General features: G+C 46.0%; 1 pseudogene; it reads left to right on the top strand.

Moving 5' to 3' along the window:
• The first annotated feature begins 715 nt into the window (after window positions 1–715).
• Window positions 716–19,225, top strand: part of LOC142462826 (BOS complex subunit NCLN-like) — a 125,444-nt pseudogene continuing 106,934 nt past the window's right edge.

Below are 19,225 nucleotides of genomic sequence, written 5' to 3' on the forward strand. Positions count from 1 at the left end.
TCTTTTGGTCTGCAGGGCAATCCTTCAGCCCTATTGGCTCCCTGGCGTCACATGGGGCGCTGCTGGGGCTCATGGGACTTGAAGTCCCTTCCAAGAGCCCTCTGCTAACTGGCTGTCTCTCGCGCGCTATCACTGCGCATGAGCAATGTCCCTGGCTTGCCGCCGCATGCGGGGACTCCCTGCGCATGCGCAACCACATAAGGAATGGCGTCGCCCTGCACGGGGAGCCGCCGAGAGCCCTAGCGACGCGCCCGCGGCCCTGACTACCAGCCGCTCGCGTCCCCGGCAACCTCCGCTCCGGTTCCCGTCTGCCCCTCATCCTGGCAATCGCCGACGGGTCCGCCATTGGGCTCGGCGGCACCCGCGATCGCCAGCCTAGGGAGGGAGGGCGACGGGCAGAGGGGGACCTGGCTACATCGGTTTGAAAGAAATATAATAATTGAATTATTATTGTTAGACTATGTAATAAAAACCCTATGACAGTGAACAAACAAACATAGCATATTATAAATATTCTGCCTATAATGTGATTGTGTTACATGGTTATATTATGGGGGGTGACACAGGCTCATTTAGACAGAGATGATTAGCATTGTCAGCTTCAGACAGATTAGACAGCTGGTGTCAGTAGAGCAGTGAGACAGTGACCACGCAGACGGACTTTCAGATTTATGCTGCCGCAGATAGTGCGGTCTGAGCACTCAGCAGTTGAGCGATGCTGAGGTCTCGCAGTGGGTCTGACGAGGTCACTGCTGGTGGCACCTTCTCTGCCCTGATGATGGTGGAGACCCTGCTGGTGATAATTCTCTTTCCAGCACCTATGACGTCTCTGGAGTTTACAGTTTACCGCATGCAGCAGTACAGCCTGCTGGGCCAACCTCATGGTGAGTGCACCCAGAAATAGGACTTGTTATAGAAGCTAAAGCAGACGCCCGCTAAACTCATCAGATAGAAAATGTTGTCTCCTTTTGTTTTACTGATTGAAAGCAGCAAGAACAATGTCCAAAAGGATCCGGTGCTCAGACACAGCAAGATCTGTGTATAAATGAGTAGCATAAAGTCCAGAACCCCATTTCAAGAGAATCCATGTAGTGCACATAGGATAACTATTTTTTGGGGACGAATAGTGCCTAATGGTGTATAGAAGAGATCAACACAGATGAAGAAAATGTTACAATAAATATCTCCCATATTATGGTATTTAGAATTTGTCACACATAGCTCAATGTGGTATCAGAAAAGGAGTAACTCGCACATATTCCGGAGTGCCCATTGTCTGTCCTTGTAATCTGCCTGGAGGTCCTCAGGTGTGCAGAATCCGCTGTGATAGAGATCAGTGGTACAGAGGGGTGGAGCTGCGGAGCGCTACCAGTATCCAGCAAGGTATAACAAGCAATGATCCAGAAGGAACTCCCATAAAAAGATATTTACTGGATCACATGAAAGCGCATTGTGTGTGAAACGCGTAGGTGCGTTATTTTACCTCTCTTGGGGTCACATGTGATCCAATAAATATCTTTTTATGGGAGACCCCTCTGGATCATTGCTTTTTTATACCTTGCTGAACACGGGTGGTGCTTCTCAGCTCTACGCCTCTGTACCGCTGATTTACCGATGGGAAGTCTTTTCTCTGTTTTGTTTTATTTAATTTTAAGCAATACCTTTTTGAATAATTTAGTTGCATTTTAAAGATTTCCGTTTCTAAATGTTTGCTTTCCAGGGAAGTTAAAATGGCTGCTGCGACTAATGCCTATTGTACCGCAGGCCTCTCCAGCAGCAAAAGGGTTAAGTCAGTGGAGGTTGCTGTGGTAATAGCAGCACAATAATAAACAGGTAGAATACACAGGGGGAACGTTTTTTGTTGTTGATGAAATACTACAAATAGATCAGCACCACTAGAACAATTAATATATATTATTTCATGTAGTAACAAGGAGGGAGAGGGAGGAGGGGGTATGATACCTATTATTGGACCAACAAGAAGTTGATAGGTTACCAGCTTTCGAAGCTCTCAGTGGGTAACCCGAGGAAGGGCCCTGAGAGGTGGGAAAGCTTGTAACATCTCAACTACTTGTTGGGCCAATAATAGGTATCATGCCCCCTACTCGCTCTCCCTCCTTTGTTATATAGCTCAGCCTCCGGCCGCTATTTCTTCTCTTGGGCCCTAACAGTTTAACTCCTGCTAGGGACAGGCACTAGAAGGGTTAATTCCTCATGAAGGCCTAGTTTTCTATTACAGCTTTTGATATACTTACTGTATCCAAGGGCGGGCCTAGCAACAACCTGAGAGTGTCAGCCTGGTGGGAGGATACTGGCTTGGTCACAGGCCATTAATGTGATGACTGTCAGTATCAGACCTGCCCTGTTATGGGACAGGGTTACAAGCCTAACCCCCAGGGTATATACTGACACTCTCCCAGAAGTCAGAGTCTCTGCCCTTCCCCTGTGGAGTGGGTACCATCAACCCTGTATCCCATCAAGGGATACAAGAGGAGTACAGGAGGGAGCCTAGATGGGCCTAAAGCCTTAAGGTGACTTTCAGGGGAATCATGGAAGCTGTGACTTCTGCTGTAAGACAATAAAGAATCATGGAACCATCTAATAGTGTGGCTTACTGTCTGGGCCATAAAAGAAGCATGGACCATCCTGGGGCTCCAGGATCCTCGGTGACTGGAGGCACTGCCAACAGAGAATAAGCACCCTGAAAGCCTGTCCTGATTCTCCGCACACCACCGCGGAGCAACTCAGAGCCTCCTGTACTACCAACAGGTATGCACCTCACCAGGAATACACAGGTAGCGACCCAAATCTCACATAGGGTGAGGGAAAAGGTGCTACAGTTACTACCTGGAAGAAAGGACCAACACGACTACCTACCCACCTTTGCTCTATATTATTACTTCATTTTGAAACTCTTTTCTTTATTTGGTAGAAGAATGTGGAATATAATTGAGAAAAGAGAATATTTGCCTAAGCAGCGCTGTTTCAAGGAGTAATGAATCCAGGTCGGAGGTTACATTAAATACCTCCTCTAACATGAAGTCATGATTATAAACAACGGAGTCTAATAAAATACATAGTAATGATCCCTTATATTTAGATATAAAATACATATAATGTCTGTTACCCTGAATTCTACCATGTATATATAATACATGACATATACCGTAATCACTATTATAGGCTAAAGAAGTAACATTCCGGGCATTATTGAAATCCCTGCCCTCTGATTGGTTAAAATTCCAGGCATTATTCATTCAGTAATGCCTGGAATTTTTGGCACTTTGCCAATTAAGCTTTCAGAGATGCAGGGGCGCGCACACACACAGCTCGGCAGCATACTGTATGCAGGCCCTCTTTTACAGCACATGCAGGCTCTCTCTCACAGCACATGCAGGCTCTCTCACAGCACATGCAGGCTCTCTCTCACAGCACATGCAGGCTCTCTCTCACAGCACATGCAGGCTCTCTCTCACAGCACATGCAGACTGTCTCACAGCACATGCAGGCTCTCTCTCACAGCACATGCAGGCGCACTCTCACAGCACATGCAGGCTCTCTCTCACAGCACATGCAGGCACTCTCACAGCACATGCAGGCTCTCTCTCACAGCACATGCAGGCTCACTCTCACAGCACATGCAGGCTCTCTCTCACAGCACATGCAGGCTCTCTCTCACAGCACATGCAGGCTCTCTCTCACAGCACATGCAGGCTCTCTCTCACAGCCTCATCTCTCTCTCTTCCCCTCCTCACTTCTCTCTCTTCCCCCCTCACCTCTCTCTTATTCCCCCTCACCTCTCTCTCTTCACCCCTCATCTCTCTCTTCACCACTCACCCTTCTCTCTTCACCCCCTCGCCTCTCTCTTCCCCCCTCACCTCTCACTTCCCCCCTCACCTCTATCTCTTCCCCTCCCCTCCTCACCTCTCTCTCTTCCCCCCTCACCTCTCTCTTATTCCCCCCTCACCTCTCTCTCTTCACCCCTCACCTCTCTCTTCACCCCTCACCTCTCCCTCTTCACCCCTCACCTCTCTCTCTTCACCCCTTACATCTCTCTTCACCCCTCACCTCTCTTCCCCCTCACCTCTCTTTCCCCCACTCACCTCTCTCTCTCCCCCCAGCTTTCTCTCTCCCCCCTCACCTCCTCACCTCTCTCTTCCCGTCCTCACCTCTCCCTCTTCCCCCCTCACCTCTCTCTTATTCCCCCCTCACCTCTCTCTTCCCCCCTTACCTTTCTCTTCTCCCCCTCCCCTCTCTCTCTCTTCACCCCTCACCTCTCTTCCCCCCTAACCTCTCGCTCCTCCTCCTCACCTCTCTCTCTTCACCCTCATTTCTCTCTCCCACCCTCACCTCTCTCTCCCCCAGCTCTCTCTCCCCCCTCACCTCTCTCTCTTCCCTCCCTCACCTCTCTCTTCCCCCCTAACCTCTCTTCCCCCCTCACCTCTCTCTGTACCCCCCTCACCTCTCTCTCTCCCCCCTCACCTCTCTCTCTTCCCCCCTCACCTCTCTCTTCCCACCTCACCTCTCTCTCCCCCCTAACCTCTCTTTTCCCCCTCACTTCTCTCCTCTAACCTCTCTCTTCCCCCCTAACCTTCTTCCCCCTCACCTCTCTTCCCCCTTCACCTCTCTCTTCCCCCCTCACCTCTCTCTCTTTCCCCCTCACCTCTCTCTCCCCCCTAACCTTTCTTTTCCCCCTCACCTCTCTTCCCCCCTCACCTCTCTCTTCCCCCCTCACCTCTCTCTTTCCCCCTCACCTCTCTCTTCCCCCCTCACCTTCTTCCCCCCTCACCTCTTCCCCCCTCACCTCTCTTCCCCCCTCACCTCTCTCTCTTCCCCTCACCTCTGTCTCTTTCCCTTCACCTCTCTCTTCTCCCCCTAACCTCTCTTCCCCCTCACCGCTCTCTCTTCCCCCCTCACCTCTCTCTTCACCCCCTCACCTCTCTCTTCCCCCCTAACCTCTCTCTTCCCCTAGATTCTCTTCCCCCTAACATCTCTCTTCCCCCAACCTCTCTCCCTCCCCTAACCTCTCTTCCCCCTCATCTCTCTCTTCCCCCCTCACGTCACCCCTTACCTCTATCTCCTCCCTAACCTCTCTTTCCCCCCCAACCTCTCTCTTCCCCCTAACCTCTCTCTTCCCCCCTAACCTCTCTTCTCCCCTCACCTCTCTTCCCCCTCACCTCTCTCTTCCCTCCTCACCTTTCTCTCTTCACCCCTCACATCTCTCTCCTCCCTAACCTCTCTCTTCCCCCCTAACCTCTCTCTTCCCCTCAACCTCTCTCTCACCCTAATCTCTCTCTTCCCCCCTCACCTCTCTCTCCCCCTAACCTCTCTTTTCCCCCTCACTTCTCTCCTCTAACCTCTCTTCCCCCCCTCACCTTCTTCCCCCCTCTCTCTTCCCCTCACCTCTGTCTTCCCCCTCACCTATCTCTCCCCCCTAACCTCTCTCTTTCCCTTCACCTCTCTCTCTTTCCCTTCACCTCTCTTCTCCCCCTAACCTCTCTTCCCCCTCACCTCTCTCTTCCCCCCTCACCTCTCTCTTCACCCCCTCACCTCTCTCTTCCCCCAACCTCTCTCTTCCCCTAGATTCTCTTCCCCCTAACATCTCTCTTCCCCCAAACCTCTCTTCCTCCCCTAACCTCTCTTCCCCCCTCACCTCTCGTCACCCTTTACCTCTATCTCCTCCCTAACCTCTCTTTCCCCCCAACCTCTCTCTTCCCCCTAACCTCTCTCTTCCCCCTAACCTCTCTTCTCCCCTCACCTCTCTCTTCCCCCCTCACCTCTCTCTCTTCCCTCCTCACCTTTCTCTCTTCACCCCTCACATCTCTCTCCTCCCTAACCTCTCTCTTCCCCCCTAACCTCTCTCTTCCCCTCAACCTCTCTCTCACCCTAATCTCTCTCTTCCCCTCCTAACCTCTCTCTTACCCCACCTCTATTCTCCCTCCCCCTCACCTCTCTCACCTCGCATTACTCCCTCTCCCCCCTCACCTCTTTCCCCCATCTCTCCCCTCCTCACCTCTCCCCCCCACCTCTATTCTCCCTCCCCCTCACCTCTCTTCTCCCCCCCTCTCACCTTTCTCCCCTCTCCATTACTCCCTCTCCCCCTCACCTCTTTCCCCCCTCTTTCCCCTCCTCACCTCTCTCCCCCCGCACCCCTCTCCACCTCTATCCCCCTCACCGCTCCTCACCTCTATCCCCCCCACACCCCCTCACCTCTCTCTCCCCCTCACCCCTCTATCCCCCCTCACCCCTCTATCCCCCCTCACCCCTCTATCCCCCTCACCCCTCTCTCCCCTCCTCACCTCTATCCCCTCATCCCCCTCACCTCTCTCCCTCTCTTCCCCTCACCTCTCTCTTTCCTCTCCCCTCTCATTCCTCTCCCTCTCCCCTCCCCCTCTCTTCTCCCTTACCCACTCTCCTCCCCCCTCCCCTCTTTCCCCTCCTCACCCCCACACCCCTTTCTCCCCCCTCACTCCTCTATCACCCCTCACCTCTCTCCCCTCACCTCTCTCCCCCTCACCACTCTCCCCCCTCACCCCTTTCCCCCCCCTCACCTCTTTCCCCTCCTCACCTCTCACCCCCTCACCCTTCACTCCTCTCTCCCCCCCTCACTCCTCTCCCCCTCACCGCTCTCTCCTCCCTCACCCCTCTCTCCCCTCACCACTCTCCCCCCTCACCTCTTTCCCCCCTCACCTCTTTCCCCCCCTCACCTCTCTCCCCCCTCCCTCTCTCTCACCTCCCCTCCCTCCCCCCTCACCTCTCTCTCAATTCCCCCCTCCCCGCTCTCTATTTTTGTTCCATATACTGTAACACATCTACAAGTTACTAATACTATCACCAAATAGATATATTTGCTACAGTAATAAAACACCATGATGAATAGAACGTTTCATCTCAAAATGTCAACATTTCTGTGATAAACAACTTGAAAACATCATTTTTTTTTTCAAGAAAGAGGCTATGATAGGTGTACAGTATATTCTTGGGAGCTTTTGAAAATGCGCCATCACGGGACAGGAAGGATCTGATTGCCTCCGATTCACTTTTCTATTTGGATAAGAAAGATAGAAATAGAAATAAAGCTGATCCCCTTCTTTCATCACACAATATAGCAAACCAGCCATAGCTATTACATCTCTAATCGGAAGCATTGGAATAATATTTTATCCTGGGATCCTTTACTGAAAAATATTGTTTCTTTTGATCCCAAGTTTGTTTTCAGAAGATCTCATACAGTAAGCCAGGGGCGGCCAACCTCAGTCCTCAAGGGCCACCAACAGGCCAGGTTTTCAGGATATCCCTGCTTCAGCACAGGTGGTGCAGTCACAGCCTGAGCCACTGATGGAGCCACCTGTGCTGCAGCAGGGATATGCCGAAAACCAGACCTGTTGGTGGCCCTTGAGGACTTACAGTAGGTGCAAAACGTGTAGGAGCATTTTTTAAAAACCTTTTTGACTTTTGTTAATTACCTTAATAAAGTAATTTTTATATTTTTCCAATAAAAACATATTTGAGGTCTGGCATGGCTGGTGCCCCATGATGTCGCTACGTTATCTCGCCTTTTGTTAACCCAGTATGCCCTCACCCCGAGGCATACCGGGGCATGTTTAGGATGGAGGATAAGCGGCCCTGGGAATCCTACGTGCGGTTAGCCTCACGCATGATATTGCATGGTGCTCAGTGGGTGGAGGGGTGTGATGCCCTAAGTACAGTATCACCGTCTGCTGGACTGGATGTTCACGGAACAATTTTTGCAGCAGTGCCCACCGGATTTAAGAGACTGCAAGCCAAAGACTTGCCTGGATGCTGCTAATATGGCAGCTGAGTTCATCTCCAGTCCGGGCAGTGTCCGCTGTGGTCTCGCTGGCCGGCGAGTCGCCGATCCATGGCGGTCCAAAGAAATTGACGTCGGATCCGCAGCTTTTGTTTATTCTCTCCTCTCTCTGTTTTCTCTCTGTGTTTTTTTTTCTCTCCCTTATATTTTGTAGGTTCCACTATATGTATGGCTGTATCTGTGATTCGGGGTCACCTTCCTTGTGATTAGTTGATAGGGTTTCTCTGTGGAGGGGAGAAGCCACCTCGTGGTATCTCTAAATGGAATTTTTGCACAGAGCTGGGAAACATATGGATTGAGGGTCCAGGCGGTGGGTGAGTGGGCCCTGGTCTCGAAAGAGATGGTTTATTTGAGGGGTTGCGCGCCACACTCAAGCTACAGATATAAAGGTCATTCAATCTCTACTAAAGGACAGTAGCAGCCCCTGCCTGTGAAATTAATCGTAACAGTTATTGAATGTTTACAATGAGAAATATTAAGTGCGATGTACAGGCATACCCCACATTAACGTACGCAATGGGACCGGAGCATGTATGTAAAGCGAAAATGTACTTAAAGTGAAGCACTAACTTTTCCCACTTATCGATGCATGTACAGTACTGCAATCGTCATATACGTGCATAAATGATGTAAATAACGCATGTGTAACAGGCTCTATTAGTCTCCCCGCTTGCGCACAGTTTCGGTATAGGTAGGGAGCCGGTATTGCTATTCAGGACGTGCTGACAGGCGCATGCGTGAGCTGCCGTTTGCCTATTGAGCGAGATGTACTTACTCGCGAGTGTACTTAAAGTGAGTGTCCTTAAACCGGGGTATGCCTGTATATTGTTTTCCAGGTTGTTTGCTTTTTCTTCTCTCCACCGGTGCTATACTATTTTACGACAAGCTGTATATGTTTAGGGGTTTTAAAATGGTCAGGAATTTACCTATTTCTTAAGGCATATCTATAATTAAGGTGTGAAAGGAGGATGAGAGTAAATGGGTACGGGGTGTATGGGGTGGAAGGGAGCCCTGTATGCCTGGCATCAAGTCGTCCCCAGTAGGGCCATATGCCCGCCCGCCAGGACATTTAGGGACTGGCCGCAAAATTGGGATGAGTGGCTGGATACACTCATCTTATTTTTCAATTTAATTTTTGTTTGTTGTTTTGCTTTTCTCCAAGTTCCCGGTATGGGAAATCCCCCCCCCCCCTTTTCTTTCCCCTTCTTCCCAGTTGTCCATTATAACCGTTAACATTTTTCGAGCACCACTTTCACGAGGGATAGAGAGACACGTCACTGGGAAGGACTAGTCAAACGCCACTGGAGTTAGTCTCTCTGAATGTTAAGGGCCTGAATAGTAATGGTAAGCGTAGATTGGCCCTTAAAGAATTTTAGGAAACTGAAAGCAGATATTGTTTTTCTGCAAGAGACGCATTTTGACACCCAAGAGCCCCCGAACACTTACAGCGGGATATACCCTGTAGCATTCTATTCGTCTTTTTCCACTAAATAAAAAGGGTGTCGCGATTTTGATAAAACATGATATCCCGTTCCAGATATTGGAGGTTAAGAGAGACCAAGGTGGGAGGCCCCTTGTGGTTCATGGACTTCTTTCAGGTCTACATATCATTAATGAATGTATATCCACCTAACGAGGGACAAATTGATTTTTTTAAGGGAAACATTGGAGTCTATTGGGGATAGCGGAGAACATTCTATGATTTTTGGAGGCAATTTTAATATAGTACCGGACCCGGATCTGGACAAATCCACACGTCCAGGGCAGCCACACTCTGCACTAACATATAGGGTAGCGAAGAAATTTAGATTGCAAATGAAAGATTTTGGTCTGCTCCATGCCTGGCATCGCTCGCATAAAGGACAAGGAGATTATTGTTTTTACTCGCCCCCCTCACAACTCGTACTCTAGAATAGATAATATATTTGTAACCCCAAACATTTTGGAAGTATTGGTTCATTCAGAGATAGGGCCTATTACGTGGTCGGATCATGCTCCAGTTGCGATTTTGTTTTACCCCCCATTTGCCAGGATTCAATCATTTCACCGGAGGATGAATGATTCATTACTAAATAACCGGGAGATTAACTCACAAAATTGGAGACTCACTCAAAAACTATTTCCAAACTAATAATGGGTCAGAAGAATCAAAGCAATATTATGGGAGGCACATAAAGCCACGATTAGGGGATAGCTTATTTCAATAGTATCTTAAAAAAAGAGAATGAAAATGGAAAAGCAAAAATATTTAATGGACAAAATTGTAACGGTGGAAAGAGCACATTAAAAAAACCTGTCTAGGAAAATCTATAAAATTCTTAGCCAGGTAAGGGAGGAACTCAAGAGGTTACAACTGGAGGATGTAGAGTAGCCCCTTACGTGGACTAAGCAAATATACTATCATAAGGGAGATAAGGCAGACTGTATATTGGCAATCAATCTTAAAGCGATCAGGTCTAGGGTATCACTTCCCGCTATTAAGATAAAGGGGGAGAAGTGACATATAATCCCTCAAAGATTGATGAGGAATTAGGTACATTTTATACGGAGCTCTACGATGTAGATAACTCAATCCCGAATACTAGAATCCCTTGTCTGACTCAGATCGAAGATTATTTAAGAGATTGTAATCTCCCAAAATTGACAGAGGATGACCACAACATTTTAAATGCAAAGATAACTCAATTAGAGTTTGGGAGGGCGGTCGGCTCATTGAATCCATCGGAGGCCCTGGGTCCAGATGGTTTTTCAAATTTGTACTATAAAAATTTTATAGGAATTTTAGGGCCTTGTCGGTTAGACTTATTTAATGGTTTTCATAGCGGAAAATAAATCCCCCCACAGATGACGAAGGCCAATATAGTTGTGATTCCAAAAGAGGGAAAGGATCCTCTATGTTGTGGTAGCTATAGACCGATTTTGTTGCTTAATACGGATTTGAACGTACAAAGTACTTGCCTAGGCAAGTGAGAGAACCCCTTTTGAACAAGCACTCATATTAGGATTGATACAAGTAATTAAAAATACCTTTATTAGTGTATGTGGGTAAAATAAGTGAAATACATAAACACTCAACACAATTAAAATACGTATTAAACTTAATGTCTCTGAGTCTGAATCGTAGACTAATGGAGGTGGTGTTTGAAGGAATATAATGTATCTGACACCATGTGCAATGAAATCAAAATCAAAATTTATTTTAATATTGCTGTGTAAAATAAATAAGTAGGGTGCCTCAGTGTGGTGTGTATATTGTAGTTGAAAGGGTCTGGTGTGTATTACGTAGATAAAATGTCAATCACACCACTTTCAAACCACATCTGATTAATATGTGGTTCTCTGACAGTATGCAAAGTGTAATATAGCTAGTACATTACTGGCCAGACCAACATAATAAATGCTGAGTGTGGCCTAATTCAAATCAATTGTCAGAGAGACCACCAAGGGGTTAATGTATATCCTTCAAAACAACGCTGGATAAAATAAAATGTCAAAGAAGAAGGCTACTATGTAGCTAGGGGTAGTGAGGCTATATTGTGGGAACTATTAGTGTATAAAGTGTAGAACACCGCTGGTCATCATTTTAGGCACTGTCTCTGGTTTTAAATAAATCCGAGAGAAGTCCCAAGTTTTCGGCAATGTAATCATCCCTGTCCTATCCCTATGTTCCCTCCTTTGACAGAAGGTTTGATAACTATGGTGTCGTTATCTCTGAGATTAGAGAGGGCTTGTCTTTCCTCCTTAGGGGCTTGTCTCTCTGTGGGACCGAAACGTTGGCTTACGTGTATTTCATGTTGTGAATATAGATTTTTGGATTAACCCCGTGCGGTGTGCTGTCTCTTTACTGGTCTTTGGATTGGTTCGTATCATATATATATAGATAGATATCTTTTGAATAAAAATATATTTAGGCACTGTAACGTGTATTAGTGTCTTTGGATGTGCACTGAGCTCTGTCTGTGTTTCATGTTCTGTCTCTGGTTTTAAATATATATTGCCATGCTCTGTAGCACTTCTCTTTGACACGTATACGCATATATATATATGTTGTGGTTATTTTGGGGGTTCAATATGAGCTTATAGGGGTCCTGTATGTTTTGCAATTCTTGTTCAGCTGGTCTTAGCTGATTTGGAGGGTGGCTCCTCCTTCCCTAATTTGAAGCTCACCCCTCCCACTTTTAAATGGTTAAAGCTCACTCCTTTGCACCTTCCACACCCATGGGAACTTGCATCCAGTTTGATTGCGACAAATCTAATACAAAGTGCTTTTCCTGGTATTGTACAGGTTAATAAGAGCTTCAATCACACTTAGAACTATGCAACTAATTTTGACCGATTTATTATAAATCATTGTTCCTGGTAATGTACAGGTTATTAAGAATCTATTTTAGTGTTAGGACCCTTGAGATGTGGTCTGCCTTGGAGGGGTTCAAGGGCTTACAACACTTTGGCCAAAGAGTTAAACTAAAAGACCATTTAATTCAAAAGATATCTATATCTATATATATACAATATATATATATATGTACAGTGCCTATATATATATAGGCACTGTACCGTGTATTAGTGTCTTTGGATGTAGCACTGAGCTCTGTCTGTGTTTCATGTTCTGTCTCTTTTTTTAAATATATATTGCCATGCTCAGTAGCACTCCTCTTTGACACTTATGCGCATATATATATATTGTGGTTATTTTGGGGGTTCAATATGAGCTTATAGGGGTCCTGTATGTTCTCTCGGATTTAACTTGCTATGAGGTCTTAGCTAAAGATCCCACCATTGAATAAAACAAGGAGCTTCTAGGGATTTTGAATAGTGGTCTGACTAAGAAACTTATTAACAAAAGAGAACACAACTGTACACTGGCGACACACTTTATTCGAGCTCGGCTAGTCCCACGAATTCGGGTATACCCGGGTGTATTGAGGTTTGTGACTGTTTTCTGCCCGAGTGCATTGAGTTCTTTTCCAGGCAGGGATTGAAGCATTTTATTCCCCCTGGCTGCAATACTGCACAGTATATATATATACTGCATTACAATTCATGAATTTATGCCATCTGGTAGACACGCGAAGCATTGCAGCCTATTAAATCCTAATCATTATCATTTAACAGATCAGCCGCCCATCAGCCAGGCATGAACCCAGGCTGGGAAGGCAAATGCAACGGGGCTTGTCAGAGGTGAGGAGCGGCGCATTCCAGGTATCTGCCAGGTACATACTGGGTATTTGCTCGAATAAAGTGTGTCGCAGCAGTATGTTTAATAAAACACCGAAAATTGCCACCTTTTACAGCCTGCCGAAGGTACATAAAATGAAATATCCACCTCCGGGCAGGCCAATTGTATCAGGTATTGGCAACCTGAGTGAGCAGGCCAGTGTATATGTCGACAAAATCTTACGTACACCCTTTTGTAGAATCCCTACCGTCCTACCTGAGGGACACAAAGGATATCCTGGCCAGAATAGATGACATAGTTATCGACACAGACACTATTCTAATCAGTATCGACATAGAAACTTTGTATACAAGCATCATACACGAGTATGATATACAGGCTACGCTACACTTCCTAAGTACTATGGGCCTCCTTTACAACACACATAATGAATTTACCAGACAACGTCTGCAATTCATTCTTACTAAAAACTACTTTCTTTGTAACAACCGCCTTTACCACCAAATACAGGGTACAGCGATGGGGACTACATGTGCCCCATCATACGCTAACCTGTACCTGGGATGTTGGGAATCAGAGAGAGTATTCTGAGAGGACAATCATGTCTACACAGCCCACATATTACAGTGGGCTAGATACATCGATGACATAATTGTCCTCTGGAAGGAAACCAGGGAAGTCTTCGTCGAATTCATTATCAAATTGAATCAAAACCAACTCAACTTGAAACTGACTTATGAAATAGGTGGCGATACTATTGTGTTTCTCGATCTTAAGATAAGCCGTGGCATAGATTGTCATTTAGAGACAACAGTCCATAGAAAAACCACTGCCACAAACAGCTTACTCCATGCCAATAGTCATCACCCTAGAAATCTGGTCAAAGGCATACCAATTGGCCAATTCTTCAGGGTCAGGTGGAACTGCTCCACAGAAGAAGCATTCGAGCTCCAGGCAAAACAGATGACAGAACGTTTCTTGGCCAGAGGCTTTAGTAAAAACACTTTGAAGAAGGCATATCAGAGAGCAAAATATACCAAAAGAACATCCCAATTGTGCAATAAACCACGACAGGCACAGTCCAAATTAATCAGAATGGTTGGCACATACAACCAACAATGGCACCGGATCTACAACATACTCGAACAACATTGGCATGTGTTGATGGAAGACACTGATCTCCAACAGGTATTGCAAACCAGACCCACCATGGTCAGCCACAGATCTTCAAATATCAAGGATGCCTTGGTCCACAGTCATCTAGAACCACCAGATAGAAATACCTGGCTGACCAAAAGAGTTCCTGGAAGCTACTGGTGCCAAGGCTGTCGGGCATGCCAGTTTACCAACGTTTCAAAAAAAACTTAGGTAACTGGAATGACCGTAAGATATTCCCATGAAACAATTTGTCAATTTGTTCATGAATACACCTTGCTGATCCACTAACAAACATTTTCTTCGCCAGAGCTAACAATCTTTTTACTCCATTTCGCTTATGGTCAGCATTAGTAATCATACCTGTATGGTGTTCATAAATACACCTTGCTGACAAAATAAGAGTAAGCTAAATTACAATACCTATCTCATCCAGTAAGATAACAGTCCTTATATAGATGATGCTATCAACATCTATATATATGTGGGGCTATATACTGGAACTGTCTTTATATATTATATACATAAGATCAGGAATACATTTATATTATATGCCTAATTTTTATAGAGCTAACAACTCTTACTCAGCCTAGGATCAGCATTATTAACTACAAGTCCCTTTTTTACTAAATGTACTTGGCTGATCCTGCAATCTATAATTTATAGCAAAGATATTAGGCAGCATTTATCTGACACCCTGCACTAAGATACATCCCTCAGGCACTACAGTAATCAGATACAGCTTATTGCATCATTCTATCTCTGCCAAGAAGGTTAGGAATAACCTGTCTGGTTATCGGCATTCACAGACCTAATCTTATTAAGGACAGGTGTTCATAAATACACCAAGTGAAGTGCCTTATCACCAATAACTGCCTGCTCGAATAGCAGGTGCCTGAATACACACCACAACGGACTATATAAGGACTATATGCCTATTCTATCATTCGAAGCTAGAGACAGGGTTAATATGATTTAACTAACCTACCATAATCACTGACAATCTAGTATTTATCGACTTTATATCCCAGTATGCTCCCAATACCCTGGGAACATATGTCTTACTACCAAAGAAGCAAAATACTTCCAGTATGGACAGACTACACTGCTATCATTAATAGGGGAACAACCATTAATGTATCTCCATTAACACACTGGTGTTCAGACTGCCCTTAGGCAATGGGTATTTTAACCCTTTTCTAGCCCTATCACCATCCAGTATTTTATATTTTACATTTCATTAGGTCATTATCTTGGAGCTCCAACATATCCTAGATGGACCGACCACTGATTAACATAGTGGGATCGATTTCATCCAAGTGATCTAATGTCCGCACCACTATATCTTAGTCACTTCATTCCCACCATTGTCCATACGTGGCTAACTCAGTGGTTCACACAGCTATCTGGCTGGGAGCCCTTGACCTTGCTATATTTAATATTTAAGTAATAATCCCTGAAGAACAGGGCATTACTGACCAATAATGGCCTGTTCTGAGGGGATTATAACTATTATAGGCTAAATGTAGGCTTATTTTTAATTTTTCATAAAAAAGATAATTTTTTGTAATCATATTGATTTTTATCAGCATGATCGTCTACATTCTTATGCTTTTACTGCAAGTTTATTAAAAGGAAATTTTATTAAAAGGAAATTGTACATACACACAGACCCCGCCACACACACACACACACACACACACACACACACACACACACACACACACACACACACACACACACACACACACACACACACACACACACACACACACACACACACACACACACACACTCTGCAACCCCCCTATACACAGAAACAAACTCTGAAGTCTCCCCTACACACTGTGCAGCCCCCCTCCTCTGCACCCACAAAACACACTCCAGCCCTCCTCCACCCTCTACACTAACAAAACACACACTACACACAGCAGCCCCCCCCCTCTACACCCACAAAACACACTGCAGACACACACTAAGAAAACAGACTGCTGCCCCCTCTACATCCATAAAACACACACCAGAAGCCCCCATCTACACCCACTGCAGCCCCCATGTAAACCCACACACTGCAGACACACACACACACACACACACACACACACATACACACACACACAACACTCTGTACCCCTCCTCCACCCACAAAACACACACTGCAACCACCCATCTGCACCTACAAAACACACACTGCAGACACACAAATCAACAAAACAGACTCTGCCACCTCTACATCCACAAAACACACACCAGCAGCCTCCCTCTTCATCCACTGCAGCCCCCTGTAAGCCCACACACTGCAGAAACACACCAACAAAACACTCTGCACCCCTCCTCCACCCACAAAACACACACTGAAGCCACACACACTGTAGCCCCTCTACAAGAACAAAACACACACAGCAGAAACACACCAACAAGACTCTGCTGCCCCCTCTACACCCACAAAACACACACCAACAGAAGACACACACTAATAAAACACTCTGCTGCCCCCTTTACACCCACAAAACACACTCAGCAGACACACAACCCTTTCCCTTCACTCTCCTGAGCAGAGCTCTCTGCAGACAGGGTGGGGGAGGAGTCAGTGCCTTGCTGGTGTATTCTGTCCAATCACCTCCCCTGTCTAAGTGCAAATTTCACTCTTTGTGAATGAAACCTGAAACCTGAAAGCTGATTGACTGAAAAACTTGGAAGCTGCCAAAAGTTCCGGGCCATTACTGATTGGATAATGCCCGGAATTTTAACCAATCAGAGAGCAGGGATTTCAATAATGCCCTGAATTTACCAGCTTTAGCCTATAATTTGTTTTCAATCACTTCATTGTTATATCCCGCTGGTGATATCAGTTTGTATTCCCATTATTTTATTTGCTATCACTACCATTAAAGGTTAAGTTTTATATTAATTACCACATCCTACATACCTACCTTCACTTATGAGTGCTAGTACTGTATATAGGGGCTACTTTAGGTCTTGCCTAGACAAGACTTTCGTTTTGCAATGATGCCCCATAGTGTAGCTAACACATCATGAGGTCTCGTATGGCTGGTGCACAATGATGTAACTAATACATCATGAGGTCTGCATGGCTGGTGCCCAATTGTATTGTATGTCTTTATTTATATAGCGCCATTAATGTACATAGCGCTTCACAGTAGTAATACATGTGGTAATCAAATAAATAACAGATAATATAAATAACAGATCATGGGAATAAGTGCTTTAGACATAAAAGTAACTAAGGAAGAGGAGTCCCTGCTCCGAGGAGCTTACAGTCTAATTGGTAGGTAGGGAGAACGTACAGAGACAGTAGGAGGGAGTTCTGGTAAGTGCGTCTGCAGGGGGCCAAGCTTTATGTAACATGTGTCCAGTATTATCCCCAGTGTTATTCATACGCTATTTTAAGCAAGTGTGTCTTAAGGTGGGTCTTAAAGGTGGATAGAGAGGGTGCTAGTCGGGTACTGAGGGGAAGGGAATTCCAGAGGTGTGGGGCAGTCAGTGAGAAAGGTTTAAGGCGGGAGAGGGCTTTAGATACAAAGGGGGTAGAAAGAAGACATCCTTGAGAAGAACGCTAGAGTCTGGATGGTGCATATCGAGAAATTAGGGCTGAGATGTAAGGAGGGGCAGAAGAGTGTAAAGCTTTAAAAGTGCGGAGAAGAATGGAGTGTGAGATGCGGGATGTAGCTAACACATCATGAGGTCTGGAATGGCTGGTTTCCAATGATGTAGCTAACACGTCAATAGGTCTGGCATGGCTGGTGCACCATGATGTAGCTACTGTATCTCGTGATGATGTCTGGCACAGCTGGTGCCTAATGGTGTAGTAACTACGTCTTGGCTTTTTGCGCTCTTTTGGATGAGGAACACCTCGTCTTCGTGACTTTGCGATCATGTGATCTCTCCGCAGGAGGGAGCACATGAAGTTGACGTACTGTAGGGGCTGTGTCACTCTGGTGCCATGGCCCTTTCAACATTCAAAGGGTTAACCCCGTGTTTCTCAATCAGGGTTCCTTATAACCTAGAGGTGCCTCAGATTAACCTGACGGGTATCCACATGGGATACAATTTAGGATTTTTGTTTATTGCTGTTGACAGATTTGATGGTCTAGTTACTTATATCTCCAGGCTGCAAAACTGGGGAGTTTCTGTGGGGCAGTTCTGGTGGCGCAGTTCCTGTGGCGTAGTTTCTGTGGTGCAGTTCTGGTGGCGCAGTTCCTGTGGCGTAGTTCCTGTGGTGCAGTTTCTGTGGCGCAGTTCCTGTGGCGCAGTTCCTGTGGCGCAGTTCCTGTGGCGCAGTTCCAGTGGCGCAGTTCCTGTGGTGCAGTTCTGGTGGCGCAGTTCCTGTGGCGCAGTTTCTGTGGCGCAGTTTCTGTGGCGCAGTTTGGCACCCGGGAGAGTTGGATAAATGACCCCCTCGCTCCCCAAATGTTCTGGTTTACCCCGTACAGGGTCTGCAGTACCATCTTAAGGCGTGTGCTAATTGGGCAGGACTCCCGGTCCCAGGACCTTTCTGAGGCTCCACAAATACTACGGCCCAAATGTGATTTTAAATTCGTAGTTCTAACTGAAAGCAGCGAACTTTACGTAATTATCTTTTTTATAAGGGGCCCCAAAAATTCTCAAGACAGCTCTATGGGTCGGCAGAAAATAGGTCAAGAATAATTCAATAAACACAAAAATAGATGACATAACCCGGCGCTTAAATATGTGAAAAAAATGGAAAAAAATATAGTATATATAGTCCCAAATGGTGCCAAGTGATGAAATGATAGTTCAATGGTTACAACCTGGAAAGTCCGGTTGGGCACAAACTCAGTTCACAGTTCATCAAAACAGATGGTTCTTCTCATATGTTGTGCTTGATCCTGCATATTAAAGATATCAAGCAGAGAACAAACATTGCGCAGTATATTGAGACAAACAATAATATTTCCAAATGATGATGTGTATCTGAATTGCCTACTTACTAGAAGTAGCTAGATCACGTGCAGGGGAGAGAATCTGTTCTTTAAGCCTTCTTGCCCTGGAAGCCTCTTGATGTCGCACGAACCCCT

This window comes from Ascaphus truei, chromosome 1 (genome assembly GCF_040206685.1).
Source record: "Ascaphus truei isolate aAscTru1 chromosome 1, aAscTru1.hap1, whole genome shotgun sequence".
NCBI classification, from domain to species: domain Eukaryota; kingdom Metazoa; phylum Chordata; class Amphibia; order Anura; family Ascaphidae; genus Ascaphus; species Ascaphus truei.